The sequence below is a fragment of the Schistocerca gregaria genome, chromosome 5 (genome assembly GCF_023897955.1).
Source record: "Schistocerca gregaria isolate iqSchGreg1 chromosome 5, iqSchGreg1.2, whole genome shotgun sequence".
Classification (NCBI taxonomy): domain Eukaryota; kingdom Metazoa; phylum Arthropoda; class Insecta; order Orthoptera; family Acrididae; genus Schistocerca; species Schistocerca gregaria.
The window spans coordinates 645,790,845-645,805,128 of NC_064924.1; positions in this window are offsets into that span (position 1 = coordinate 645,790,845).

Below are 14,284 nucleotides of genomic sequence, written 5' to 3' on the forward strand. Positions count from 1 at the left end.
ATGACTCTGGAAGAAAATTTTACGATCTTCATCCTGTACTCACGAAAGTGTTTTGTTTCATCCCTTCGACTAGTGAACACTGAGGATATTCCCTCCAATCACCTAGGAGAAAACAGAATTACGATAGTCTGCAAACCTTCTTGACCGTTGTCATTTTCGGGTTATCAGGACGCGTCATATTTCTTCTACATATTCGACGTTTCGACCCCTCTGCCGGGATCTACTTCAGGACTTTGTGGCGTCCACGGCTGACTGAACACTGTCAACAAAGCTGACTGAACATTGTCAGAGCCCAGTTGGCGTTCTCTTACGAAGGAAGAGAATCTTTTTCTTTTTAGTCATCGGTCTTCTGACTGGTTTGATGAGGTCTGCTACGAATTACTCTTCTGTGACAACTTTTTCATCTCATAGTGGTAATTGCAACCTACATCGTCAATTATTTGCTGGATGTATTCCAAGCCCTGTTTTCCTCTAAAATTTTTAACCTTTACAGCTTCTTCTAGTACCATGAAAGATATTGCTTGATATCTTAATAGATGTTCTCTCATCCCGTCCCGTCTTCTTGACAGCGTTTTTCATAAATTCCTTTCTTCGCTGACTCTCCGGAGAACTTAGACATCCTTAATCTCACCAGTCCGCCTAATTAGCAACATTCGTTTGTAGCACCACATCTCAAAAGCTTCGATTCTGCCAGCGCGCTTTTTGTGTCCACCTTGCTCCACTCGTTATTGCTCATTTCGCTGCCTTGGTAGCAACACGTCTATTTCTAATGTTAAGTTTCTCGCTGTTCTTATTTCTGCTACCTCTCATTAATTTCGGATTTCTTCAATTTACTCTCAGTAAATAGTCCCTTTACATTAGTTCTCCGTTCCATTCACCAGAGCCTGTAATTTCTCTTCACATGACAATATCATTAGCGAATCGTATCATTGATATATTTTCCTCTTGAAATTTAATCTCGCTCTTGACCCTTTCTTTAAATTCCGACACTGTTTCTTCGATGTGGAGATTGACTAGCAGGGGCGAAAGACTACATCCCTGTCTTACGCACTTTTAAAGCCGAGCACTTCGTTCTTGGTCTTTCAGTCCCTCTTAGTTCGTGAACACATTGTGTATTACCCATCTTTCCCTACAACTTGGCCATATTTTTCTCAGTATTTCGACCATCTTGAACCACTCGTCACAGTCGTACACTTTTTAGATGAGACAAAGCGTATGAAAGTTTTGAGTTTTCTTCCTTCTTACCTCCATTATCAACCAAAAACGTCAGAACTGCCTGTCTGTTGCCTTTACCTTTCTCTCCCTCGAGACATTTTTCAAAATTTTTTTTCACGACATTATGAACTGTCCGTCCGGTCACTGAAGTGCTTGTCCTCTTTCTGTCGTCTTGGCAGTTGTCATACTACACACTGGTCAAAAAATATGAGTCACATGGTAAGAACACGTTATCGTCGCAAGTAAAATAATGAATAGTGACAGCAGGTGAGGTGCCACAGAGGCGTGTCACAGAAATGAAAACAACAAACAAACGGGTGTGATCCATACTATGCCATCAAAAGCGTCCGGACATCCTAAAAAATATACGTTTTTCATATTAGGTGCAATGTGCTGCCATCTACTGCCAGGTACTCCATATCAGCGACCTTATTAGTCATTACACATCGTGAGAGAGCAGAACGGGGCGCTCCGCGGAACTCACGGATTTCCAACGTAGTCATGTGATTGAGTGTCACTTTTGTCTTACGTCCCTAGGTCCACTGTTTCCGATGTGCTAGTAAAGTGGAAACTAGAAGGGACACGCACAGCACAAAAGCGTACAGTCCGACCCCTGCTGTTGACTGACACAGACAGCCGACCTTTGAAGAGGGTCGTAATGTGTAATAGGCAAATATCTATCCAGACCATCACACAGGAATACCAAACTGCATCAAGAACCATTGCAAGTACTATGACAGTTAGACGGGAGGTGGAAAACTTGGATTTCATGGTCGAACGGCTGCTTATAAGCCACACATCACGCCAGTAAATGCCGAACGACACCTCGTCTGGTGTGAGGAGCGTAAACATTGGATGGTTGAACAGTGGAAAAACATTGTGTGGACTGACGAATCGCGGTACACAATGTGGCGATCCGATGGCAGGGTATGAGTGTGGCTTATGCCCGATGAGCATAATCTGCCAGCGTGTTTAGTGCCAACAGTAACATTCGGAGGCAGTGGTGTTAGGGTGTGTTTCTCATGGAGGGGGCTTGCACCCCGTGTTGTTTTGTATGACACTATCACACCACACGTGTACATTGATGTTTTAAGCACTTTCTTGCTTCCCACTGTTGAAGAGTAATTAGGGGATCGCGATTGCATCTTTGAACACGATCGAGCGCCTGTTGAGGAGGGGTTACACGACAATAACATTCCTGTAATGGACTGACCTGCACAGCGTCCTGACCCGAATCTTACAGCACACCTTTGGGATATTTTGGAACGCCGACTTCGTGCCAGGTCTCACCTATCCTCAGTACAGCACCCCGTGAAGAATGGTCTACCAGTCCCCAAGAAACTTTCCAGCACCTGATTGAGCGTATGCCTGCTAAAGTAGAAGCTGCTATCAAGATTAAGTGTGGACCAGCAACATTCTGAATTCCCGAATTACCGATGGAGGGCGCCACGAACTTGTAAGTCATTTTCAGTGAGGAGTCCGGATACTTTTGATCTCATGGAATATGTTACAACAAACGAATTTAAGAGTCAAAATTTCCAAAACGGAACGCAACTTCAAAAACGTTAAAAGTATGTATTCAGACAGGGCAAAGAGAAACTGTCTGTTTATGAAACTGTTGTGTTCATTTGTTGGAGCTTATCATTTCCTTGCGAGTGATCTCATTCCCACTTATACGAACACACAAATCGGACAAGGAGGCATGTCTCACTTACATATCAGGCTACAAATTAGGTGCACTAGTTAGAAATTCCTATCATACGACACACGTACTGTTACTGCTGCTGTGTATGACATACCAGACATGTTTATCACTGGAGAATTCGGCTGACTTTTAGCCTTGGCATCAAACGTTTGCGGTTCCCATTCGAAAGCAACTTACTTTCGGCTGCTAATAGAGTACTTGTGACGAATTGGCAGTCATTTAGGTCCCTTGCTCCCACCTCACTGTTGTCCGTCCGTGGTAGCTGAGTGGTCAGCGCGACGGAATATCATACCTAACGGCCCGGGTTCGATTCCCGGCTGGGTCAGAGATTTCCCCGCTCAGGGTCTGGGTATTGTTTGTCCTTATGATCATCACTTCATCCGCATCGACACGCAAGTCGCCACAGTGGCGTCAACTCGGAAGACTTGCACCAGGCCAACGGTCTACCTGGCGGGAGGCCTTAGCCACATGGCATTTCTATTCCTCGCTGTTACAAACTGTCGTTACAACACCGGAGACACAAATATGAAATACAGAGAACTGTGAAAGAAAAAAATAGCATATGGGGGATTAAAAAACGGCTTGCCTGCTTGGCAGTCCAACGCAATAACCACTTTTTTTTTAAACATCTCATTTTGCTCGTTATTGCACGCTGCATTTGTTTGGGGCGGATCGCCCATGACATCCTTTTTAGTTCACCGATGATCCGTTCACTTACTTTTTTCATTGCATAGGGCAGCTAACCCTCTGACTGAACACGCCGAGATATCGTGCCGTGCTCTATATTGCACATCTTGTCCTTCAAACGTTCACTGTTTCTACTTTTCTTCATAGTTCAGTAAACCTCCTTCCTGTTTTCATGCTTGATCTGTGTTCAGTATCTGACGAGCTGCCCACTGGTACCTCTTACCACTGAATCTGAAGGGGGTGCGATGGAGAGATTTCATTGTAAGTTTAAATAGTTCAAATGGCTCTGAGCACTATGGGACTTAACATTTGAGGTCATCAGTCCCCTAGAACTTAGAACTACTTAAACCTAACTAACCTAAGGACATCACACACATCCATGCCCGAGGCAGGATTCGAACCTGCGACCGTAGCGGTTTTTGCCATACCGGACTGAAGCGCTTAAAACCGCTCGGCCACTGCGGCCGGCCCCCTTGAAAGTGACTTCTACTTTTATAACCCTCGTTTCGCTGAACATTTTTGTACTTTCTTCTTAGTCAGTCATCTAAAGTATTCCTTCTACGCTGTTTTTTTCGCAATTACCTTACTTTTACCTACAATTTTGTTTACAGCTTCCGTCATTGCCCTTTTCAGAGATATCCATGCCTGTTCAACAGTAATGTTTGTTGAACACTCCCTTGTCGCTGTATTTATAGCCTCACAGAGCTTCTAGCGCAGCGAAAAGGTGCAAAAAAGGGCAGCTTGTTTTATGTTATCACGTAATAGGGGAGAGAGTGTGGCAGATATGATACACGAGTTACGATGGAAGTCATTAAAGCAAAGACGTTTTTCGTCGCGGCGAGATCTATTTACGAAATTTCAGTCACCAACTTTCTCTTCCGAATGGGAAAATATTTTGTTGAGCCCAACCTACATAGGTAGGAATGATCATCAAAATAAAATAAGAGAAATCAGAGCTCGAACAGAAAGGTTTAGGTGTTCGTTTTTCCCGCTCGCTGTTCGGGAGTGGAATGGTAGGGAGATAGTATGAGTGTGGTTCGATGAACCCTCTGCCAAACACTTAAATGTGAATTACAGAGTAATCATGTAGATGTAGATAGTACTTCTGTAACCAACTTCTTTGCACATAGATTCTTTCTGACTAGGCTCAAACTTGCGACTGTTCCTCATAAACACAAAATCATGGTCTGAGTCTGTGTCTGTTCCTGGGTACGCCTTACAATCCAGAATTTGATTTCAGAATCACTACCGGATCATGATGTAACATAATTGCAATGTTTCGATACATCCCGATCTTCTTGAACTACCCCACCTCCTCTTGTGATTCTACAACAGGGTATTCGCTATTCCTAGCTGAAATTTATTGAAGAACTCAATTAGTCTTGCTCCTCTCTAATTCGTACTTCCAAGACCATATTCTCCGGTAAGCCTTTCATCCACTTCTTCCCATACAACCGCATGTAAATGTCCTGCGACTATTTGACCTTCATCTCCCTTTACATACTATAATGCTCGTTGAATATCCATATACACTTTCGCTATTTCGCCATGTTCCGCTTGCGACATTGGCATGTGTATCTGAACTATACAGTTCTTGGTATTGGTTTGCTGCTGATCCTCATTAAAAATATCCTATCATTGACCTGTTCATAGTAACTCACGCTCTGCCCTACCTTCCTATTCATAAAGAATCGAACTCACGTTATACCAGTTCCTGCTGCAGCTGACATTACTGTATAGTCGTGTGACCAGAAATCCTTGTCTTCTTTCCATTTAACTTTAGTGACCGCTACTAATAAGACTGAGCTCTGACGTTTCCCTTTCCAGATTTTCTAGATTCCTTATCAGCTACGTACTTCTGACATTCCACGCCCCTATTCGTAAAACGTAATCATTTCGTTGGTTATACAGTCTTTTCCTCATAGTCACCTCCCCCTTGGCAGTCCCCTCTTGAACATCCCAATGGGCGAACAGTTCGGAATCTTTTGACAATGGAGAGATCATGATGACAATTTTTCAATTATAGCCCGCAAGTCCTGTGGATACATATTATGTGTTTTGAATGCAGTGGTTCCCATTGCCCTCTGTTTCCTCACGCCATTGATAATTGCTGATTCTTCCATCTTTTAGGGTCATTTTCCCATCCCAAGGGTAAGAGAGTCCCCTGAACTTCTGTCCGGTCCTCTGCCGTCTTGACAAGGCTCTTGGCAGAGCAAGGGTGACTTTTTATGCAGACGTCTTCGGCTGCCATTACTGATGATTTATATTCAAAATTTAATCCGTGGCGATGTTCGAACCCGGCATCCAGGATGTTTCATTGCCAGTCAAAGATTCCATCAGAGAAGAATTATTGGTTGAAATACTTCCTGCTATTAGTGTTGTGTGATCGTCATTCGACAGAAGCGAAACTGGCAGAGCAAGAGAGGGAGCATGTTTACTAAAAATACTATTACTCTCAGAGGTGGCTTCCCGAACACTGTTTGTATTTCTCGCGCAATAGGGCAGGCTCTTCACAACCTTGATGGTGCCGAGTCCCAAAGCTGGAAGGCTAGGAGCGTCCTCTTTATCGAAAGTACACGGTTCTTGCAAATTTATATCCCTTCTCGGAGTTTTCTTCGATAAATGTTGGTTTCCGCAGCCAGCACACGTAATTATTGAAATCAGCGTCAAGGACATATTTTTCGTGGTGTTTCTCTAGCGCAGATTTCATAATTTGGTTTAGTCACATGTTGCGCACGTTTCCTTTGATACGTTCTTTAATAGTCCTTCCCGTTTCACCTAGACACACTTTGCGGCAGCCACACGTCGTTTCATAGACACCTGCAGTGTAGACGTAATAAGGTGCATTAGTTTCGATTCTGAAACGGTCTTTTATTTTGTTATGTCTGAAGAAAGAAGTATGAACACCATTTTTCAACAGAGTTCTGATTACGCGGTCAGTGACGGTAGCACAGAGTGCTAGAAAAGGTAGCTTAAGATGGCGAAACCTCGTACTTCCTATTAACGTAATGAATATTTCGCTTAAAGGTGCTGTCGGTAGAAAATTGTGTTATCCAGCAGGCTTTATAGCCTTCTTTAAGAGATTCAACTCTGATTCTAAGCTGTTGTCATCACTGATAGGGAAGACATGTGAAAACACTGTGCTGGTGTTGAGCATTGCTTGCCTCTGGGCTGGGTGGTGTTGTAAAGTGGCTTCTAAATACTTAGTTGTGTTAATGTGTTCATAGAATTTCTTTACACTTTGTGCCATATAGTATAATCAAATCTTCTATATACCAGTACTACGACAAAGTTCATTCTGCCTCACTCTGGATTGTTGCCAAATTTATTTAAGGTAGCGGATCCAAGATAGCAGCGATAGATGCGGCAATGTCACAATGACTTCATAGTGGGAAGTTCAAATTTGGGCAGGAAAATAGGACATTTAGGCTACCTCCACTAAGCTAACCCCCTCTCCCACCCCCCCTCTCACCATCCCGCTCTCCTCCTCCCAAGAAAATGGTGGGAAGTCCAAACTTTGATAGAAAAAAGTCACTTAGGCTACCTACACTAACCTAAGAAAATGTGGAGCAATTTTGGTGGGAAAATAGGTCAATTGAGATACGTTCACACCCCTAAGTAATCCAACCACCGACTCTTCCTTAGAGTTGGTGGGAAAAAGACTTAGCTTATGCTGAATTGCTGGATAGAATGGATATAAGTCCTTATTCTGCATGCGCTGTTTATTTAAACAAGAGGGCGCTGTCGTCCCATGGCAGTCGGGAGGGAAAATGGCGGGAAAAGGACTAAGTCTGTGTCCAGCTACTGGAGAGAGGAAAGAGTGTACTTTACTTATTTTCGATGAGAAGTTGGAATGGATTTCACTCATTTTATTTATTTCACTGATACAAAATACTCGCCCTGACGTGCTTGGGGTCACAATACATAGCCTACAGACCTGCAAACTACTCGTAAAATATAGAAAAATGCAATGCACTACTGTACAGACATAAAAAATTAATAAATTGTGAAAATAATGCATGCGTAACGCTCTGCAAACGCAATCATCAATATAAACTGTCCAAATAGCGCATTTCACAGTACACAGGCCTGCAAAATACTCGTAAATTATCGAAATAATGCAATACACCGATGTACAGGTGCGCAAACAACTCGTAGATTGTCAAAATGAAGCATTTATAACACTCTGGAAACATTCTTACTAAATATAAAATGTTGAAATAATGCATTGCTCTGCCTACAGACCCGTTTACAAATTAGTGCAGTACACTGATGCATAGACACGTTCACTACTCGTAAAATTGTCAAACAATAATTCATGTGTATGCTGTGCAAATACGCTCACAACGCTTAAACAGCCAAAAAATAGCGCAGTGCACAAACTGTCATGGCACGTAGAAACGCTTTCGAACTATGGTTAAGGAATGCGACTGTGATGTGTAAGTCAACTGTTCCCTGCAGAGCTCTAAGGCACGTACACTGGCCGGTGCTAGCATGGCAGTCAAACATGTGAGATGCCTCTGGCCGCACGCACCTGTTTACCTAGCCATCGTAGCTGATGCATAGGCCTTGTACCTGCCGGTCCAGTACAGACCGAAATGCCAAGCGAAAGATTTTTCCCTAGCAATCACCATCGCAAGAGCAGCTGAAAGGTTGTCGTTTACACTGAGGTCCCATGAATATCTATATAAAAACCAGGTCTCCCTCTGGACATACTAACGAAATCTTTTGCAATGTTATAAGAAACGTTTTACGAAAATATCCCAGAATAACACAGGATGCATTCTTCCTAGCGATCCTAATCAGACAGCCCGTCCCACATGTGAGACGCCTCTGGCTGCGCATATGTCTACTTTACCACAATGTGTACCTGCGAGACCAGTGCAGAGATGTCTGCGTAGCGACTCAGCCCCGCAAGAGCAGCTAAATCGTTGTCAGGGTTATACTGATGTCTCATTTCTATGTAAATAACAGCCAGGTACCCCTCTCGGGAACTGTAAAGAGTCGTTTTTGTTATTGTAGGAGCTTTCCTGATGTCTCAGCTTGTCTGCATAGAAATTATTGCGTTAACAAGGCCTGTTTACGAAAATAGCCCACAATGACACCGACATGAATGGAGCATTCTGACTGGGTCCTACTGAATTTACCCGGCAAATTACTGATGCTTCCAGTGTGGGAGCACTGTTTCCCGTTTTTTCTGCAGATGAGATTTCCAGCGGCAAAACTATTTTGGGCAGATAGCCATTTTCTACTAACAGATAAACGCTACAAAAGTGGTCTACAGGTCGTTAAATATGGAAACATTCTTCCTCAGTTACACTGTTCTGCCACTGACGACGGAAGCTTGAATATTTCAGCCTGGAACCGATCTCCAAAGCGGCTATATATCATAATATAACGTATCGATGTAATAAACTTGCAACCTGTATCCTGCGCCATATAAAATCACCACTTCTGCATCCTGCCTATAGCTATCGACCATCAGACACTGGTACAGATGCATCGAAGATAGACAGCATAAGCATATTGACCATATATAGTCTTCACAGCAGTGGATATTTCCTGGGAGCTCAATAGGTCATCCACCGCAGCCGACTGTCCCAAATCATCTGGCCCCCAACACACACTGGCCTGACGCATGACAGTAGCACACTCAGATGACCGACATCAATCTTCGAACTGTTGTACAAAGGCTGTGTGAGTTCCCTCCGGCACAAAGACATTACCCCCTCTGCCTCTAACCTGCTTGCTTGCTTTCTTTTTACACCCAACTCCAGACTCTGGGATTGCAAAAACATATTTATTTTCACATGGTTTACCACAATTTCACACCATTTTTTGCGATACTTCTCGATATCGGGCACATAGGGATACTGCTTGCATACCAGTATTACTTGCACAGTACAATTCCGAAGGTACTGACTGGAAATGATGTCTCTAGAAAACCCTAAACTTTAGCGAGGTGGATCGCGCTGTAAACCACTGAGTAGCTACAAAATTGTATGTTCTGGGAAGACTTTTACGAGAAAACTCGAAAACAATAGACGAAACTGACATTTCCACTCGTGAGTACCGATGTCGATATTATAACAGAATCAAAATCAGTCTTACAATTTACAAAGTCAACTAAGGTGCTTCTCATCTCTAGAGAACCAGCAAATGTCTTTTATTTGTCTTTCACCTGCAAAATGCACACACCACACTCTATATCCTCTCAACTAAAAAATGGTGGCAAATGTATTGAAGCAGTCAACTGGACAATTTACATGGGCAGGTGTAACGCCCGAAATGCATATCCTCCTATTTCCATCTATTGCGCTGCAAATTTTGTTCCTTATTTTGTTACCTGAAGATATAACATTTTTGTGTCTTTGTATATTGTAATTGTTTTACTTTTTGTATACGCATTTATGTCTATGTGTAATTGGTTTGTTTGGTAAATATTATTGGTATTTTACGCTCGGTCTTGCCTAAGGAAAACTATGCTATCGAACGAATACATCGATAGGTCGTGTGGAGAACGAAAGTTTTTAGAATCTTTGGTGGTGTTAACTCTGCCGCATGGTGCGAGAGCAGAGAGAGTCTGGCCGGAGTAGTGCGGTGGAGCAGGTGTGTTGAGTGACGCTCCCGCGAGTTGCCTCGCTTTCGGGGTTTGGCAGCATGTAACTGCGCTCGACCTGCTATGATAGTTTCTGACACGGTGTCGCGGACGGGAAACATTAGCTGGCACACAACAAGAGCCTGTTTCGCCTGGTGACCGTGTCAAAAAGAAAGCGCGCCAACATCCAGCTTCTGCAGCAGCGACGGCCGACAGTGAGTGACTGTCGCCACCTCCTCGATCGACGGCTTCAAACCTTCAATCAGCCAACAAGGAAGACTGGTAGCACGTAAAGTTTTAGAACTTTATGGCAGATCTCAGCTTTTCAAACTGTTCCATTTTCGTAACTATAATTACAGCAACTTAGTATGAACATTTGTTGCTCATTGTCCCAGTTGCATTACCAAGCAGGGTCCCTTCCTTTTCCGGAATGTGTTGTTGAAACTCAAACGCCAGCATTAAAGTAATATTATTTCATTCCATTGCTTTAATTTCAAAGTTCAGTTAAACTATTCATAGCTGGCTACAATATTTAGATTACGCAAGCACAAATTATGAGTGCGAGTTTTGTTACCATATTTTAGCTTACCTGTGACTACAGCTCAGCTTGGTACGTACTAGATTTTACTATTGTTAATTGTTCAGAATCATTTAATTGAAGTTCGAAGTTAAATCTCTTATTTCTAAATTGCGTACATTCAAGTAGCTTTTAAAATGATTGTTGAGGTAGCGCAAGACTAACCGTATTTGACTGAATTTCGATGTGCTTCAGAAACAAATCTCACTATTAATTTCAGTCACTAAATTAACTTTCAATTTTCCGGTTTTATTAATTCTTTTGCTAAATTAAGTCAGAGTGTAGCGAAATTTATTACTTCTGACAAACTTTGAGTTTTCACACTACACGTGTCAACCTTCAGTTGCCACGCTTCTAGTGGTAATTATATGTGTAATAACTTTTCTTTTTCAGTTACTATAGTAATTGTCCATAGGACTGGCGACCGTAATTTCCCCCAAATCTAAAATATCTAATTACCGCTAGCTAACTGTTAAAGTAACGGCCGCACATTTACTTTCATTTAGATGTAACCCTTTCCTCCCTCTTTACCGACAGATTAACTTCGGTGACGATTGCTTTTCCCAAATTTCCATTAGGTACAAGCGGTTGAATTTTTCACTGTCATAAAGGGCCATAAGTGAGGAGGAGGTTTGCCCTTGGTACTTCAGAATCTAAAATCCCAATGCCGTCAGGGTTCCTTATAGGCTCCGCTTAAGAAAACATGTGGATTCTTGAAACTTGCTGACAGATTAAAACTGTGTGCCGGACCGATTAAAATGGTTCAAATGGCTCTGAGCACTATGGGACTTAAAATCTGTGGTCATCAGTCCCCTAGAACTTAGAACTACTTAAACCTAACCAACCTAAGGACATCACACACATCCATGCCCGAGGCAGGATTCGAACCTGCGACCGTGGCAGTCACTCGGTTCGGACTGAGCGCCTAGATCCGCGAGACTACCGCGGCCGGCTCCGGACCGAGACTCGAACTCGGGACCTTTGCCTTTCACGGGCCACTGCTCCACCAAGAGCACTTGCCCACGAAAGGAAAAGTCCCGAATTCGAGTCTCGGTCCGGTACACAGTTTTAATCTCTAAGGAAGTTTCATATGAGCGAACACTCTGCTGCAGAGTGAAAATCTGGCTCTGAGAACTATGGGACTTATCATCTTACGTCATCAGTCCCCTAGAACAACTTAAACCTAACTAACCTAAGGACATCACACACATCCATGCCCGAGGCAGGTTCCGAACCTGCGACCGTAGCGGTCGCTCGGTTTCAGACTGTAGCGCCTAGAAATCTCATTATGTAGATTCTTAGCTAATCGAGTGTAACTACAAACTGATCGGCCAGTCAGTTTCCAACTAATATCCCCACTATGTTAAATTTTGGAGGCTAGCCAGTGGAGAAGGTAGAGGGCGACTTCACACCCTCTCTTCTAGCGGCACTTAATGTAAATTCTTATGAACAGATGCTTTGGAGAGATGAAGACAATGAGCAAGATAAAGACAGTTCATGTTTGCGCAGCCTACCGCCTTGGTGCCGGCTTATCGAAAGTATGGATTCTTTTCAGAAAGTTACCTGTTGTAGAATTTGCGTCGGAACTACAGAGGGTCTTTTCGCTGTTCAACTCCAGACATGTACGAGTACCTACCAAGGAGAGATATTTCCTTGGATCCGCCCCTCTAGATGCCCCCAGCCCGTAGCGCACTAGAAGCGCCCATTACCAGACAATGAAGATGGATATCACTGCAGCTTCACGTCCTGCCTCTTAACGCCGCCAGCCAGCCAGGCACCTGCACAGCAGCCTTACTTTCCAGCTCGTCTCGGACCACCTTCGTAGGGCACGTAACTATGCATCTTGTACCAGAATGACTTCCTATAGTGTATCCGCAGCCAGCACTGCTTGCTTGCATATTGACATAGCTGCACAATGAGCGGGGAGCCGGTATTCCAAAACTGACGCGTTTTTCCTCCACAAGCAACCCGCCACAGCATTTGCTAACATTTTACTCTCTTAAACTAAGTAATAAAAGGATGCTCATATTCTACCTAGACAGGAAAATCCGTCTATCAGTTTATCTTCCATTACGAACGTGGTTGCATTCAGTGACTGTGATATGATTTACATATGACAGGGCACAGCAATCCTCCGTCCTTTTCTTTTAACTTTTTTCGCAAATTTAGATTTCGTCTAGTGCCTAGCCGTTATCAATGCGCTATTTCATAGTTTCAATGCATGTCAGTTCCCTGTTGTTCATACTTCAGTCACAGTTTCTTTCGGTACTACTGTATAATGAAAATAGGCTTTTCAAGCAGTCATACTCTGTATCATTAATAACGTCTTCGTGTTATTACATTGTATTTATGCGCAGAAAAATAAACAGTCTTCCACTAATGCATTATTCACCAGGTTTAGCGTCCGCATGTGAATACAACTTCTCTCTGTCGTGTATCTCCAGGCAGATATATACAGGGTGGTCCATTGATCGTGACCGGGCCAAATATTTCACGAAATAAGCGTCAAACGAAAAAACTACAAAGAACGAAACTTATCTAGCTTGAAGGGGTAAACTAGATGGCGCTATGGTTGGCCCGCTAGAAGCCGCTGCCATAGGTCAAACGGATATCAATTGCGCTTTTTTAAAAATATGTACCCCCATTTTTTGTTGCATATTTGTGTGGTACGTAAGGAAATATGAATGTTTTAGTTGAACCACTTTTTTATCTTTGTGATAAATGGAGCTGTAATGGTCACAAACATATAACTCACAATTTTAGACGAACAGTTGGTAACAGGTAGGTTCTTTAAATTAAATTACAGAACGTAGGTATGTTTGAACATTTTATTTCGGTTGTTCCAATGTTATACATGTACCTTTGTGAACTTATCATATCTGAGAACGCATGCTGTTACAGCGTGATTACCTGTAAATACATTAATGTAATAAATGCTCAAAATGATGTCCGTCAACCTCAATGCATTTGGCAATACATGTAACGACATTCCTTTCAACAGCGAGTAGTTCGCCTTCCGTAATGTTCGCACATCCATTGACAATGCGCTGACGCATGTTTTCAGGCGTTGTCGGTTGATCACGATAGTAAATATCCTTCAACTTTCCCCACAGAAAGAAATCCGGGGACGTCAGATCCGGTGAACGTGCGGGCCATGGTGTGGTGCTTCGACAACCAATCCACCTGTCATGAAATATGCTATTCAATACCGCTTCAACCACAAGCGAGCTGCCTGCCGGATATCAATCTTGTTGGAAGTACATCACCATTCTGTCCTGCAGTGAAACATCTTGTGGTAACATCGGTAGGGCATTACGTAGGAAATCAGCATACATTGCGCCATTTAGGTTGCCATCGATAAAATGGGGGCCAATTATCCTTTCTCCCGTAATACCGCACCATACATTGACCCGCTAAGGTCGCTGATGTTCCACTTGTCGCAGCCATCGTGGATTTTCCGTTACCCAATAGTGCATTTTATGCCGGTTTACGTTGCCGCTGT